Source organism: Somniosus microcephalus, unplaced genomic scaffold, assembly GCF_052327205.1.
Source record: "Somniosus microcephalus isolate GS21.2 unplaced genomic scaffold, FLI_Smic_1.0 unresolved_chr2, whole genome shotgun sequence".
NCBI classification, from domain to species: Eukaryota; Metazoa; Chordata; class Chondrichthyes; order Squaliformes; family Somniosidae; genus Somniosus; species Somniosus microcephalus.
The window spans coordinates 36,336,588-36,354,083 of NW_028225180.1; the positions used below are offsets into that span (position 1 = coordinate 36,336,588).

Below are 17,496 nucleotides of genomic sequence, written 5' to 3' on the forward strand. Positions count from 1 at the left end.
ATGCTGATAACACCCAGCTCCACCTCATAAGAACATAAGAAATAGGAGCAGGAGTAGGCCAATCGGCCCCTCGAGCCTGCTCCACCATTCAATAAGATCATGGCTGATCTGATCCTAACCGCCAATCTACTATCACAGAACCATCTCCTGAATCTAACAGAATTAGACACATGAAATAGGAGCAGGATCAGGCTACACAGCCCCTGGGCCCGCTCCGCTACCCACAGGGCCATGTCCGATCTGAACCTAGAGTCATGTCCAAATTCCTGCCCGCTCCCCGTAACCCTTAATTCCCTTTACTTCTAGGAAACTGTCTATTTCTGTTTTAAATTTATGTAATGATGTAGCTTCTACAGCTTTTTAGGGCAGCATATTCCATGGACCTACCACCCTCTGAGTGAAGTAGTTCCTCCTCATCTCAGTTCTGAAAGAGCAGCCCCTTATTCTAAGACTATGCCCACTAGTTCTAGTTTCACCCATCATCGGGAACAACCACCCCGCATCCACCCAATCCAACCCCTTCACAATCTTATATGTTTCAATAAGATCGCCTCTCATTCTTCTGAACTCCAATGAGTAGATTCCCAATCTACTCAACCTCTCCTCATATGTCCATCCCCTCATCCCCGGGATTAACCGAGTGAACTTTCTTTGTACTGACTCGAGAGCAAGTATGTCTTTTCTTAAGTATGGACACCAAAACTGTATGCAGTATTCCAGGTGCGGTCTCACCAATACCTTGTACAACTGAAGCAATACCTCCCTATTTTTATATTCTATCCCCCTAGCAATGAAAGCCAACATTCCATTGGCCTTCTTAATCACTTGCTGCACCTGCATACTAACCTTTTGAGTTTCGTGCACCAGGACCCCCAGATCCCTTTGCACATCAGTACTTTCCAGTTTCTTGCCATTAAGATAATAACTTGCTCTATGATTTTTCCTGCCAAAGTGCATAACCTCACACTTTCCAGTATTGTATTCCATCTGCCAAATCTCTGCCCACTTACTTAGCCTGTCTATGTCCCCTTGCAGGTTTTTTATGTCCTCCTCACTCACTACTTTCCCTCCCATCTTAGTATCATCTGCAAACTTTGATATGTTACACTCAGTCCCCTCCTCCAAATCGTTAATATAGATTGTAAAGAGTTGGGGACCCAGCACTGACCCCTGCGGAACACCACTAGTTACTGATTGCCAGTCTGAGAATGAACCATTTATCCCAACTCTCTGCCTTCTGTTAGATAGCCAATCCTCTATCCATGCCAGAATATTACCCCCAATCCCGTGATTTTTTATCTTAAGCAATAATCTTTTGTGTGGCACCTTGTCAAATGCCTTTTGGAAGTCTAAATACACTACGTCCACTGGTTCCCCTTTATCCACCCTATATGTTACTTCCTCAAAGAACTCCTGCAAATTTGTCAAACATGACTTCCCCTTCATAAAACCATGCTGACTTTGTCCTATTAAATTATGATTATCCAAATGTCCTGTTACTGTCTCCTTAATAATGGACTCCAAAATGTTACCTACCACAGATGTTAGGCTAACCGGTCTATAGTTTCCAGCCTTCTGTCTACTGCCCTTTTTAATAAGGATGTTACATTAGCAGTTTTCCAGTCTGCCGGGACCTTTGCTGAGTCCAGGGAGTTTTGGAAAATTATTACCAATGCATCCACAATGCCTACCGTCACTTCCCTCAAGACCCTAGGATGTAAGCCATCAGGTCCAGGTGATTTATCCACCTTGAGTCCCATTATTTTACCTCACCAGCACCTCTCTCAACACGCTCCACGATTTCTAAATTGTCAGACTGCTAGTCCATTACTGGATGAGGAGACATTTTCTCCAATTAAATATAGGGAAGACCAAAGCCATTGTTGCCTGTCCCCACCTGACGGGATGAATACAGAATGAAATGCAGAATGTGAACAATGTAATAACAACAGAAAATGCTGGAAAAGCTCAGCAGGCCAGGCAACATCCGTGGAGAGAAAATAGAGTTAATGTTTCGGGGCAAAGCCTTTGTCAAGACTGGAAAAGCACAGGAAATGAAATAGATTAAAAGGCGAGGCTGGGAGAGAAGGAAAGAGAAGTGAAGAGACATTAAGAGGTATTCAAATCGAGACAAGATGGTGATAGGACTAGTGGAGACAAAAGACGGCTCTAGTTTAGGTGTGAAATGAACTGGTAGAATGAGAGGCAGCTGCCATGTGGGAGAGAAAAAAAGGGGTCTGGGAAAGGGCCAAAACAAAGGTGTGGATAAAAAATAAATAAAAATGTAATGGGGGCCGAGGTTATGATCTGAAATTGTTGAACTCGATATTGAATCCGGAAGGCTGTAAATTGCCAAATCAGAAGATGAGGTGCTGTTCCTCGAGCTTACGCTGAGCTTCCGTGGAACAATGCAAGAGCCCGAGTACAGTGAGGTCTGAGTGGGAATGGTGCGGTGAATTAAAATGACAGGCGACCGGAATCTCGGGGTCACCTTACGGACTGAACAGGGGTGTTCCGCAATGTGGAGAACGATGTAATGTTCACTATCAACCACTGGATGTCACTGTGTTGTGAAAAGAGCGTGAGCCCAGATAGCTCAGTCGGTATAACATCACACAACACCAGGTTATAGTCCAACAGCTTTATTTGAAATCACAAGCTTTCGGAGCACTGCTATTCCAAATAAAGCTGTTGGACTATAACCTGGTGTTGTGTGACTTCTTACATTTGTCCACCCCAGTCCAACTCCGACATCTCCACACCATGGTATAACATCAGACTTTTAATCTGAGGGTCCAGGCTTCAGGTCATTGCTTATGTGCTGCTTTTAAATCAAAATTCTGAATTCCATCTTTCAGGCAACCTCGTGAAAAAGAAGCCATTCATGCTGATCTCATTAACGCAATTTAATGATTAGTCATTAGTCATGGTGCTTTGAGGTACATGGAGCGATAGTTTTGAGATGATCAGCTGCAACTTTCATGCAGTTCCATGAAACACGAGCATTTCAAGCTGCTCTTCCCTGTTGTCTCAGTAACACTTTTTCATTTGCGTTGCATATTTGTCACAACATCTGAATTTTGAAATAAATTACATATTATAGTATTTACTTAATATATTTTAAAACTTTGCAAGCAAATGTCTGATTCTTTTGATAGGGTATTTTCTAATGTCATTGCTTTTAAGTGTAAGTTTAGGTGCTGCCTTCGCTGACAAAAGCAACGCCCGAACAGGGACTTGAACCCTGGACCCTCAGATTAAAAGTCTGATGCTCTACCGACTGAGCTATCCGGGCTCATACATCTAACCTAACACAGCGACATTCACTGGCCGAGATGCAACATTACATCGTTGACATCCTCCTGCACTGATCCCGGCTGCACAGCGCATTTCTCTCACACACCCACAGTTCACAAATACCCTTACCGGCACCACGCTCTTTTATGTTTTGTGAGGCTGCGTGAGTGAAAGTAAAAATCGTGAGCTAGCTGCTACTATAACGGCAGGGCAAAGATGTGCATAAGATATGTGCTGTATGACCCCGGATAGTTCAGTCGATAAAACATCAGACTTTTAATGTAAGTGCCCAGGATTCAAGTCCCTATTCGGGCGTTGTTTTTATCAGTGAAGACAACACCAAATTTACACGTGAAACCGGTGATATTAGAAAATACCCTATCTAAAGAATCAGACGTTTGGTTGCAAAGTTTTAAAATATATTAAGTAAATGCTTATATAAATTATTAATAGAAAATGTTATATATTTAAAAATTCAAGTGCCAATGAAGACAACACAAAATTTACACTTGAAAGCAGTGATTTTATAAAATACTATGTCAGAAAAAACAGATTGGCTTGCAAAGCTTTAAAGTATATTTAGAAAATATTAGAATTATATTTGAAAAAAACAAGTGTTGTGACAAACATTCAACAAATATTAATGAGTTTTAACGAGACAGCAGGAAATAACAGCTTGAAATGCTCGTTTCATGGGACTCCATGAAGTTAAGAATTGATGATCTCAAAAATACCACTCAATGAACCTTTAAGCACTGCGATTGTGCCAAATCTTTAAAATATATTGATGAGATCAGCATGAATGACTTGTGTTTCATGAAACAAGGAGTTGAGAATTTTGGTTTTAAAACTGCACCCAGACAGAGACTTGATTCACGGACCTTCAGATTAAAAGTCCGATACTTTAGCGACTGAGCTGTCCAGCCTCCCACAGGCAAATTGCTATTAGGTCCCTATCGCTCTGTAATTCCCTGCCTAAACCTCTCCGCCTGTCTACCTCACTTTTCTTCTTTAAGACGCTCCTTAAGACCTACCTTCTTGGCCAAGCTTTTGGTCACCTGCCCTAATTTCTCCTTATGTGGCTCGGTGTCAATTTTGTTGTCTTTTAATACTCCCGTGAAGCGCCTTGGGACGTTTTACTATGTTAAAGGCGCTATATAAATTCAAGTTGTTGTTATTGCTAGTGTTTTTTGGCTCGAAGGGAAACAATTGATATGTGGATCAAGCGGGAAGGTGGAGTTGATGTCGATGATCAGCCATGATCTTAGTAATTGGTGGAGCAGGCTCGAGGGGCCGAATGGCCTACTCCTACTCCTATCTTCTATGTGTCTATGTTTCTATGTCATCGCACCAATGCTCTTCTCAATCTTCCTTGCTGCAATGCTCCATCTCACTCTTAGTAAGCTCCCCGCTGGAGTGAAGCTAATTTACAGAACAAACGGGAAACTGTTCAGCCTCTGTCACCTCCAGTCTAGATCCAAGGTGGTCCCATCCTCTGTTGTCAAATTACAATATGGAGATGACGATTGCATCTCTGCTCACTCAGAGATCAATATCCAAATATCGTCAACACCTTCACTGAAGCGCATGAGAGCATGGGCCTTACAGTAAACATCTGTGAGACAAAGGTGCTCTACCAACTTGCCCCAACCACACAGTAATGCCCCCCACCCTGATTATCAAAATCCACGAGAAGGCATTGGACAACGTGGACTACTTTCCACACCTCGGGACCCTAATAGGCATAGAAATCTGGCAGGGCGATTGTGGTCTACATGACCAAGTTATTATTGAGAGGGAGGATGTACTAGTGGTTTTTCCAGGCTTAAAAGTGGATAAATCCCCAGGCCCAGACGAGATGTATCCCAGGCTGCTGTGTGAGGCAAGGGAGGAGATTGCAGTGGCTCTGACACAAATTTTCAGAACCTCTCTGGCCACAGGGGAGGTACTAGAGGACTGGAGGACAGCTAACGTAGTATCAATATTCAAGAAGGGTAGTAGGGATAAACCAGGAAATTAGAGGCCAGTGAGCCTAACATCAGTGGTAGGGAAATTATTGGAAAAAATTCTGAGGGACAGAATAAGTCTCCACTTGGAGAGGCAAGGATTAATCAAGGATAGTCAGCATGGCTTTGTCAGGGGGAGATCATGTCTAACCACTTTGATTGAATTTTTCGAGGGGGTGACTAGGTGTGTGGATGATGGTAGTGCATTTGGTGTAGTCTACATGGACTTCAGTAAGGCTTATTACAAAGTCCAGCATGGGAGACTGGTCAAGAAGGTAAGAGCCCATGGGATCCAGGGAAATTTGGCACATTGGATCCAAAATTGGCTTAGTGGCAGGAGGCAGAGTGTGATGGTCAAAGGTTGTTTTTGTGACTGGAAGCCTGTGTCCAGTGGTGGTCTGCAGGGTTCGGTACTGGGTCCTTTGCTGTTTGCAGTGTACATTAATGATTTAGATATGAATGTAGGAGGTATGATCAGTAAGTTCGCAGATGACACGAAAATTGGTGGAGTGGCAAATAGCGAGGAGGAATAGATAGGGCTTGATGGCCAGCGCGGGCATGATGGGCCGAAGGTCCAGTCTGTGCTGTATAAATGTATGACTCTATGACTCTGACTCTAGCCTACTGTCAACAAGGGCAGACATCGATGACGAAGTCCAACACTGCCTTCAGTGTGCCAGTGCAGCCTTCGGTCGCCTGAGGATGAGCGTGTTTGAAGACCAGGACCTCAAATCCGGCACTAAGCTCATGGTCTACAGAGCAGCAGTGATACCCGCCCTGCTGTATGCCTCAGAGACATGGACCATGTACAGCAGGCACCTCAAAGCACTGGAGAGGCACCACCAACGCTGCCTCCACAAGATCCTGCAAATCCATTGGCAGGAAAGGCGCACCAACATCAATGTTCTCGCTCAGGCCAACATCCCCAGCATCGAAGCTTTGTCCACGCTCGATCAGCTCCGATGGACGGGTCACATCATCTGCATGCCCGATACCAGACTCCCAAAGCAAGTGCTCTACTCGGAGCTCCGACACGGCAAGAGAGCCCCAGGTAGGCAAAGGAAATGCTTCAAGGACGCCCTCATAGCCTCTTTGAAAAAGTGCAATGTCCCCACTGACACCTGGGAATCCATGGTCCAAGACCGCCCGATGTGGAGGAGAAGCATCCGGGAAGGCGGCGAATACCTCGAGTCTCTTCACCGGGAGCAAGCGGAAGTCAAGCGCAAGCAGTGCAAGGAGCGCACGTCAACCCAAGCACCCCCACCCACCCGCCCCTTCAACCACCGTCTGCCCCACCTGTGACAGAGACTGTAGGTCCCGCATTGGACTCATCAGTCACCTGAGAACTCATTTTTAACGTGGAAGCAAGTCATCCTCGGTTCCAAGGGACTGCATAAGAAGGATGGCCTACTCCTGCTCCTATTTCTTATGTTCTTATGCTATTTTCAAATTTTTACACAGGGTTGCATTTGAAGCCTTATTTTCATTTTCCACCGTCCATGTTTAGTCTTACAGCCCCAGTACACAGCACACGCATTTGAAATGATTTCCGAATGGGTCTGCGCCTTAGTGGGTGTGTGAGAGAAATGTGCTGTGCAGACGGTATTACTGCAGAAGGAAATGCGAAATATGAACGATGTAATGTTTCATCTTAGCCACGGTAGTTGGCTGCGTAGGATTGAGCCTCTCAACCCGGATAGCTCAGTCGGTAAAACATCAGACTTTTAAACTGAGGGTCTGGGGTTCAAGTCCTTGTTCGGGCGCTGCTTTTAAATTAAAATTCTCAATTTTATCTCTCACGCAACCCCATCAAACTTGACTCTTTCAAGCTGATCTTTTCTGCAGTCTCAATAAAACTCATTACCATCTGCCACAACACAGATTTTACAAATATAAGTTGTTTTCTAATTTTTTATATGTTTATCTTCATATGTTTTGAAACTTTGCAAGGAAACCTAATTTTTTTGATAGGGTATGTTCCAATGGCACGGCTTTCAAGTGTAAACTGGTTTTTGTTTTCATTGATAAAAGCAACGTCTGAACAGGAACTTGAACCCTGGACACTACATCTACACTACATCTTTGCTCCTGGCTCTACAGTTGCAGTTAGCTCAAGATCAATTTTTACTTTCACTCACACAGCCGCATAAAAACAAAAATTAAAGAGCATAGCGGGGGTTTGAGGGGTGGCGGGTATTTGAGAAGTGAAGCCTGTGGGAGGCAGTGAGAGTGGGGGTGTGAGAGAAATGCACTGTACAGACGCGATCACTGCAGAAGGAAATACAGAATGTGAACGACTTAAAAGGTGGTGGAAGCTGATTCTTTAATAAGTTTAAAAGGGAGTTGGACAGACATTTGAGAATGAGGAATTTATAGGGTTATGGACAAAAAGCAGTGAGGTGGGACTAAACACAACTGCTCTTTCTAGGAGCCAGCTCAGGCACAATGGGCCGATTGACCTCCTTCTGTGCTGTAAGTTTCTATGAAGAGGTTTTGTGCATTTCTTATTCGGAATAGAATTTAAGGAAGGCATTCTTGACCAGTTTTTGAAGTTCAATAGATTAATATATGTCATGGGCGACATAGCAAACTTTAATTTCTGAAGGTAATAAATGGTAAAGGAACGATTGCACAGTATGAAAGAATAATACCAATTTGTTTCTGCCTTTCACGATGACTTTAACATTTGTAGCTGAAATCTAGTAAAGGAATGGTTGTATCGTACAAATGAATGATTACAATGTTGGAAACCTGTTTAATGTTGAATAAATCCAAAAATAGAGCTTCAGACTTTAATCTGAGTGTCCAGGGTGTTGCTTTTATCAATGAAAACAAGACCCAGTTTACACTGGAAAGCCATGCCATTGGAAAATACCTTATCAAAATATCAGTTTACTTGCAAAGTTTTAAAACATAAAAATAATACTATAAAATAAATTATATTTGAAAAATCTGTGTTGTGGCAAATGTTGATCAGATATTAATGAGTTTTATTGCAACAGCAGGAAAGACTCAAGTGTTACAGGGTTGCACGAGAGTTGAATTGAGAACTTTTAATTAAAAAGCAGCAATTTAACAGGGACTTGAAGAATAAAAGTCTGATGTTTAACCGACTGAGCTATGCGGCATCATATGTTGAATATTGCGCAGCGACCACTCGTGGCTAACATGAAACATGGTGTGGAGATGCCAGGGTTGGACTGGGATGAACAAATGTAAGAAGTCACACAACACCAGGTTATAGTCCAACAGCTTTATTTGAAATCACAAGCTTTCGGAGCGCTGCTCCTTCGTCAGGTGAAGTGGAGAGATGCATAAAGACACAGCTTATATAGTCAGAGAATAATGCCAGATGATTACAGGTAATCTTTCTAACTGCCATTTATCACACCTCGGCATAGATATAATCACAGCAATCAATGAATGGTGTCCAAACAGGTCAGTCAGGAAAACATTACATCAAAGGACAATGAGGTGGGGCCACAAGGGGTCAAATGTTGCAGATACTGGGGTCTGTATGAAAAAAAAAGACAAAAGACATTTATTTTTGGCTGGAAATCACAGCAGGTCCGGCTGCATCTGTGTAGAGGGAACAAGCCAACGACGACTCGAGTCTGGATGACCCTACGTCAGGTGGGGTTACATGTAGTGTGACATGAACCCAAGATCCCGGTTGAGGCCGTCCTCATGAGTGCGGAACTTGGCTATCAGTTTCTGCTCGACGATTTTGCGTTGTCATGTGTTTCGAAGGCCGCCTTGGAGAATGCTTACCCAAAGATCGGAGGCTGAATGTCCTTGACTGCTGAAGTCTTCCCCAACTGGGAGGGAACACTCCTGCCTGGCGATTGTTGCGCGGTGTCCGTTCATCTGTTGTCGCAGTGTCTGCATGGCCTCGCCGATGTACCATGCTCCGGGGCATCCTTTCCTGCAACGTATGAGGTAGACAACGTTGGCTGAGCCACATGAGTATGTACCATGTACCTGGTGGGTGGTGTCCTCACGTGTGATGATGGTATCTGTGTTGATGATCTGGCATGTCTTTCAGAGGTTGCCGTGGCAGAGTTGTGTGGCGTTGTGGTCGCTGTTCTCCTGAAAGCTGGGTAATTTGCTGTGAACGATGGTCTGTTTGAGGTTAGGCAGCTGTTTAAAGGCAAGTAGTGGAGGCATGGGGATGGCCTTAGTGAGGTGTTTGTCATCATCAATGACATGTTGAAGGCTGCGAAGAACATGGCATAGTTTCTCTGCGCCGGGGAAGTACTGGATGACGAAAGGTACCCTGTTGATTGTGTCCCGTGTTTGTCTTCTGAGGAGGTCTATGCGATTTTTTGCTGTGGCCCATCAGAACTGTTGATCGATGAGTCGAGCATCATATCCCGTTCTTATGAGGGCATCTTTCAGCGTCTGTAGGTGTCCATCGTGTTCCTCCTTGTCTGAGCAGATCCTGTGTATTCGCAGAGCTTGTCCATAGGGGATGGCTTCTTTAACGTGGTTAGGGTGGAAGCTGGAGAAGTGGAATATCGTGAGGTTGTCCGTGGGCTTGCGGTAGAGTGAAGTGCTGAGGTGTCCGTCTTTGATGGAGATTCGTGTGTCCAAGAATGAAACCGATTCTGAGGAGTAGTCCATGGTGTGTTTGATGGTGGGATGGAACTTGTTGATGTTATCATGTAGTCTTATCAGTGATTCTTCGCCGTGTGTCCATAGGAAGAAAATGTCGTTGATGTATCTGGTGTATAGCGTTGGTTGGAGGTCCTGTGCAGCGAAGAAGTTTTGCTCGAAATTGTGCATGAAGATGTTGGTGTATTGGGGTGCAAATTTGGTCCCCATGGCTGTTCCGTGTGTTTGGGTAAAGAACTGGTTGTCGAAGACATTGTGGTCAAGGATGAAGCTGATGAGTTGTAGGATGGCATCTGGAGATTGGCTGTTGTTGGTGTTGAGTACTGAGGCTGTCGCAGCGATGCCGTCATCGTGGGGAATACTGGTGTAGTGTGCCGAGACATCCATCGTGGCGAGGAGTGTTCCTGGTTCAACTGGTCCGTGGGTGCTGAGTTTCTATAAGAAGTCTGTAGTGTCGTGACAGAAGCTGGGTGTTCCCTGTATGATGGGTTTCAGGATGCCCTCGACGTATCCAGAGAGGTTCTCACTTGGGGTTCCGTTGCCTGATACGATGGGACATCTGGGTGTGTTGGCTTTGTGCATCTTTGGGAGGCAGTAGAAGTCTCCCACGTGCGGAGTATGTGGGATGAGAGCGCGTAGGATGCTTTGAAGGTCTGGATCGAAGGTCTTGATCAGTCTGTTGATTCGGCGGGTATGTTCTTTGGTCGGATCTGCGGGTAGCTGTCTGTAGTGTTCCTGGTTGTCCAGTTGTCGGTATGCTTCTTTGCAATAGTCCGTTCTGTTCTGTATGACGATGGCTCCTCCTTTGTCTGCTGGTTTGATGACGATGTTGCGGTTGGTCTTGAGAGCATGAATGGCGTTGCGTTGTGCTCGGGTGACATTCTGGACTGTCTTGTGAGTGCGGCTGATGAATCTGGCGTTGATGCATCTCCTGACAGCTTGAGCATACATGTCAAGCTTAGGGCAGCGACCCTCCGGAGAAGTCCAATTTGACTCTTTCCTCTTCGGTTGCTGCACTGCGGATCCCTCTGTCTGCTGTTCCGGATCATTGATTTTCTCATTGGGTTCGCTGCTGACATCTTGGGATTTGTGGAAGAATTCCCAGAGCCTCATTCTCCTGATGAATTCCTCTGTGTCTGCCGCGAGACCGATGGGGTCCATTTTGGTGGTGGGGCAGAAATTGAGCCCTCGGCTGAGAACTTCAATTTCGTCCGGTTGAAGGGTGTGGTCGGACAAGTTGATGATGGACTTCCCTGTGGTTTCAACCATTGTACCGGGGGAGGCTTGGTTGCTGCTGGTGGTGATGCTGAGTTTCTCAAGCTTCCTGTTCTTGGTGTGCATGTAGGCAGCGTAGTTCCGTTGCCTCATCCGTTTGGTTGTGTCTCGCAGCTGGTCTGCTGTGTCCTGAGCACAAGCTGAGAACATGGACTCTATCTCGGCTTCGAGGTTGCGGCGTCTGCTGTAGAGCTGGTGTACGAGATGGTTGAGGAGTGTGCGAGAGGTACGACGGCAGAGTCTCTCAGCGTAGTCTGTGTTGTAGGTTGACTTGAGTGGGTTCGTGATCTGTAGTCCATTCGGGATCTTGTCTGCTTTCTTGCATCTCTGTAGAAACTTGATGCCTGTGTCGATATGCGCAATCTTCTTGGAGATCCTCTCCACTTTGAGCCGGCAGTTTGTTGTGTCGATTGTAGCCATGGTGTGGAGATGCCGGTGTTGGACTGGGGTGAACAAATGTAAGAAGTCACACAACACCAGGTTATAGTCCAACAGCTTTATTTGAAATCACAAGCTTTCGGAGCGCTGCTCCTTCGTCAGGTGAAGTGGAGCGATGCATAAAGACACAGCTTATATAGTCAGAGAATAATTCCAGATGATTACAGGTAATCTTTCTAGCTGCCATTTATCACACCTCGGCATAGAAATAATCACAGCAATCAAAGGTGCGAATGGTGTCCAAACAGGTCAGTCAGGAAAACATTACATCAAAGAACAATGAGGTGGGGTCACAAGGGGTCAAATGTTGCAGATGCTGGGGTCTGTATGAAAAACAAAAAAAGAAAAAAGACATTTTTTTTTGCTGGAAATCACAGCCTTTTTGACAAAGCTTTTTGTCACCTGCCCTAATTTCTCCTTATGTGGCTTGGTGTCAATTTTGTTGCCTTTTAATATTCCTGTGAAGCACCTTGGAACGTTTTACTATGTTTAAGGGGCTATATAAATACAAGTTGTCGTTGTTGGTATTTTTTTGACTGGAAGGGAGTCAAGGGATATGTGGATCAAGCGAGAAGGAGGAGTTGAGGTCGATGATCAGCCATGATCTTATTGAATTGCGGATCAGGCTTGAGGGGCCATATGGCCTACTCCTACTCCAATTTCCTATGTTCTTATGCTGTTTTCCCATTTTTACACAGGGTTGCTTTTGAAAAAATTCTGAGGGCCCGGGTAATTCATCATTTAGAAAGACATGGGTTAATCAGTGACAGTCAGCATGGATTTGTCAAGGGAAGATCGTGTCTGATTAACTTTGATTGAATTTTTTGAGGAGGCAACAAGGAGGGTCGATAAGGGTTGTGCGTTTGATGTAGTTTATATGGATTTGGGCAAGTTTTTCACATTCTGCATTTCTTTCTGCAGTAATCCCATCTGCACAGTGCATTTCTCTCACACATGCACTCTCTCTGCCTATGGGGCTACATGAGTGAAAGTACACACTGCCAATCGTCAGTTAACTACAACTTTAGGTTCAGTGCAAAGATGCAAGTTAACACAGCGACATTCACGGGCCGAGATTCAACATTACATCGTTGCCATCCTTCTGTACTGGTCCCGGTTGTACTGCGCATTTCTCTCACACACCCACACTTCACAAATACCCTTACCGCCACCACGCTCTTTAATGTTTTGAGTTTTGTGAGGCTGCGTGAGTGAAAGTAAAGATCGTGAGCTAACTGCAGGGCAAAGATGTGCATAAGATATTTGCTGTATGACCCCGGATTTCTCAGTCGATAAAACATCATAATGTGAGTGTCCAGGATTCAAGTCACTATTCGGGCATTGCTTTTATCAATGAAGTGAATACTTATAAATTATTAATAGAAAATGTAATATATTTAAAAATTCAGGTGTCAATGAAGACAACACAAAATTTACACTTGAAAGCAGTGACTTTATAAAATACTATGTCAGAAAAAACAGATTTGCTTGCAAAGCTTCAAATTATATTTAGAAAATATTAGAATTATATTTGAAAAAACAAGTGTTGTGACAAACATTCAACAAATATTAATGAGGTTTAATGAGACAGCAGGAAATAGCAGCTTGAAATGCTCGTTTCATGGGACTGCATGAAGATAAGAATTGATGATCTCAAAAATACCACTCAATGAACCTTTAAGCACTGCGATTGTGACAAATCTTTAAAATATATTGATGAGATCAGCATGAATGACCTGTGTTTCATGAAACAAGGAGTTGAGAATTTTGGTTTTAAAACTGCACCCAGACAGAGACTTGATTCACAGACCTTCAGATTAAAAGTTCGATACTTTACCGCCTGAGCTGTCCAGCCTCCCACATGCAAATGGCTATTAGATCCCTATCGCTCTGTATTTCTCTGCCTAAACCTCTCTACCTCTCTTTTCCTCTTTAAGGTGCTCCATAAAACGTACCTTTTTGGCCAAGCTTTTGGTCAACTGCTCTAATTTCTCCTTATGTGGCTCGGTGTCAATTTTTTTTCTTTTAATACTCCTGTGAAGTGCCTTGGAACGTTTTACTGCATTAAAGGCGCTATATAAATACAAGTTGTCGTTGTTGGCAGTTTTTTTGACTCGAACGGAAACAAGGGATATGTGGATCAGGCGGGCAGGTGAAGTTGTGGTCGATGATCAGCCATGATCTTATTGAATGGCGGAGCAGGATCGCGGGGTCGTATGATCTACTCCTACTCCAATGCTCTTTTCCCATTTTTACACAGGGGTTGCTTTTGAAGCTTTGTTTGTATTTTCCACCGTCCGTGTTTAGACTTACTCCCCCAGTTCCAGCCCACACATTTGAAAGGATTTCCGAATGTGTCTGCTACTTACATACATTGCAAATCTTCGAGGACTGCTAATGTGGTACCGTTGTTTATAAAGGGTAAAAAGGGGTAGACCGAGTAATTACAGGCCAGTCAGCCTAATCCTGGTGGTGTGAAAATTATTGGAAAAAATTCTGAGTGCCAGGGTAAATTGTAATTTAGAAAGACATGGATTAATCAGTGACAGTCAGCATGGATTTGTCAAGGGAAGATCGCGTCTGATTAACTTTGATTGAATTTTTTGAGGAGGCAACAAGGAGGGTCGATAAGGTTTGCGTGTTTGATGTAGTGTATATGGATTTTGGCAAGTCTTTTCACATTCTGCATTTCCTTCTGCAGTAATCTCATCTGTACAGTGCATTTCTCTCACACACCCACTCTCTCTGTCTATGGGGCTACGGGAGTGAAAGTAGACACTGATAATCGTCAGTTAACTGCAACTTTAGGTTCAGTGCAAAGATGTGCATAACCTGTAAGTAGCAGACCCATCAAAAAATCCTTTCAAATACATGCACTGGGAACTGGGTGAGCAAGAATAAACATGGATGGGCGACCATGCGTAAAAATCATCAAAACAGCACTGTGCTAAGCGATCCCACAACCAACGGATCAGATCAAAGCACTGCAGTCCTGTCACATCCAGTTGTCAATGGTGGTGGATCTTTAAATAACTAATGGGAGGAGGAGACTCCATGAACATTCCCATCATCAATGTTGGCGGAGGCCAGCACGGTGTGCAAAAGATAAGGTTGAAGCGTTTGCAACTATCTTCAGCCAGAAGTGGCGAGTGAAATGATTCTTCTCGGCCTCCTCCTGAGGCCGCAACCATCAAAGAAGCCAGTCTTCAGCCAATTTGATTCACTCCACGTGATATCAAGAAAGGGCTGAGCGCACTGGATACAGCAAAGGCTATGGGCCCCGACAAAATCCCGGTGGCTGTGCTGAAGACTTGTGCTCCAGAACTAGACGCAACTCTAGCCAAACTGTTCCAGTACAGCTACAACACTGGCATCTACCTGACAATGCGGAAAGCTGCCCAGGTATGTCGTGTCCACAAAATCAGGGTAAATCCAATCTAGCCAATTACCGCCCCATCAGTCTACTCTCAATCATCAGCAAAATGATGGAAGATGTCGTTGACAGTGCTATAAAGCGGCACTTACTCACCAATAACCTGCTCATTGATGCTCAGTTTGGGTTCCCCAATGGCCACTCGGCTCCAGACCTCATTACAGCCTTGATCCAATCATGGACAAAATAGCTGAATTCCAGAGGTGAGGTGAGAGTGACTGCCCTTGACATCAAGGCAACATTTGACCAAGTGTGGCGTCAAGGAGCCCAAGTGAAATTGAAGTCAATAATGATCAGATGTAAACTCTCCACTGGCTGGAGTCATACCAAGCACAAAGGAAGATGATTGTGGTTGCTGGAGGCCAATCATCTCAACAACAGGACATCTCTGCAGGAGTTCCTCAGGGCACTGTCCCTGGCCCAACCATCTTCAGCTGTTTCATCAATGAACTTCCCTCCAAAATAAGGTCAGAACTGGGGATGTTCACTGATGACTGCACAGTGTTCAGTTCCATTCGCAATTCCTCAGATATTGAAGCAGCCCGTGCCCCCATGCAGCAAGACTTGGCTGACATTCAGGCTGGGGCTCATAAGTAGCAAGTAACATTCGCACCACACAAGTGCCAGGCAATGACTATCTCCAACAAGAGAGCCTCTAACCACCACCTCTTGATATTCAACAGCATTTCCATTGCCGAATCCCTGAACAAAGACCTGAACCCTGGACCCTCAGAATAAAAGTCTGATGCGCTATTATTGGATTTAATCAACATTAAACAGAGAATCATCTGCAATGGCTTTTCTTTAGGCTCCCGCATCATCACCCCTGGTGTCCCCCAAGGATCTATCCTTGGCCCCTTCTTATTTCTCATCTACGTGCCAGCCTTCAGCAACATCATTTGAAAACACAGTGTCAGTCTCCACATGTATGCTGATAACACCCAGCTCCACCTCACCAGCACCTCTCTCAGCCCCCTCCACGGTTTCTAAATTGTCAGACTGCTGGTCAAGTACTGGATGAGGAGACATTTTCTCCAATTAAATATAGGGAAGACCAAAGCCATTGTTGTCGGTCCCCGCCAGACGGGGTGACAGCAGAATGAAATGCAGAATGTGAACGATGTAATGTTCAATATCAGCCACTGGATGTCGCTGTGTTGTGAAAAGAGCGTGAGCCCAGACAGCTCAGTCGGTAAAACATCAGACTTTTAAATCTGAGGGTCCAGGCTTCAGGTCTTTGTTTGGGCGCTGCTTTTAAATCAAAATTCTTAATTCCGTCTTTCAGGCAACCCCGTGAAAAAGAAACCGTTCATGCTGATCTCATTAACGCATTTTAATGATTAGTCACAGTGGTGCTTTAAGGTACATGGAGCGGTAGTTTCGAGATGATCAGTTGCAACGTTCATGCAGCCCCATGGAACAGGAGCATTGCAAGCTGGTCATCCCTGATGTTTCAATACAACTTTTTGATTTGTGTTGCATATTTCTCACAACACCTGAATTTTGAAATATATTACATATTCTAGTATTTATATTTACTTAATATATTTTAAAACTTTGCAAGCAAATGTCTGATTCTTTTGATAGGGTATTTTTTAATGTCACTCTTTTTAAGCGTAAATTAGGTGTTGTCTTCACCAATAAAGCAGCGCCCGAACAGGGACTTGAGCCCTAGACCTTCAGATTAAAAGTCTGATGCTCTACCGACTGAGCTATCCAGACTCATGTTTGTAAATTCACACAGTGACATTCACTCGCCGACATTCAACATTACATACTAATACAAAAAGAAAATACTGCAGATGCTGGACATCTGAAATAAAAACAGAACATGCTGGAGAAACTCAGCAGGTCAGGGAGCATCTGTGAAGAGAGAAACAGAGTTAACGTTTCAGGTCGATGACTTTTCATCAGAACTGGAAAAAAGCAGGAAATGGAATAGATTTTTAAGCAAGTGTAGTGGCTGGGAAATGGGGGAGGGGATGAAAGAACAAAAGGGAAGGTCTGTGATAGGATAGAAGGCAGGAGAGGTTAAGAGACATTGAGAGACATTAAGAGATATTCAAGGCAAAAGGAGATGGTAATGGGACAGGTTAAGAAACAAAGGATGGCTCTAGATGAAGTGTAAATTGCGCTGGCAGAATGGAAGACAGCTGCCATGTGGGAGAGAAGAACAGAACAAAAGTGTGGATAAAAAATATATAAATATGATAGGGGCCGAGGTTATGATCTGAAATTGTTGGACTCGATATTGAGTCCGGAAGGCTGTAAAGTGCCTAATCGAAAGATGAGGTGCTGTTCCTCGAGCCTACGTGGAGCTTCCATGGAACAATGCTAGAGCCTGAGTATGGTGAGGCCTGAGTGGGAATGGGCCGGTGAATTAAAGTGACAGGCAACCGGAAGCTCGGGGTCACCCTTACGGACTGAACAGAG

At 44.4% G+C, this 17,496-nt stretch overlaps 1 non-coding gene across 1 annotated transcript; it reads right to left on the reverse strand.

Moving 5' to 3' along the window:
• Positions 1–3,222: 3,222 nt before the first annotated feature.
• On the reverse strand, positions 3,223–3,295 carry trnak-uuu (transfer RNA lysine (anticodon UUU)). The gene has a single exon. It is a non-coding gene; the product is annotated as a tRNA-Lys (tRNA).
• Between the last annotated feature and the right edge of the window lie 14,201 nt (positions 3,296–17,496).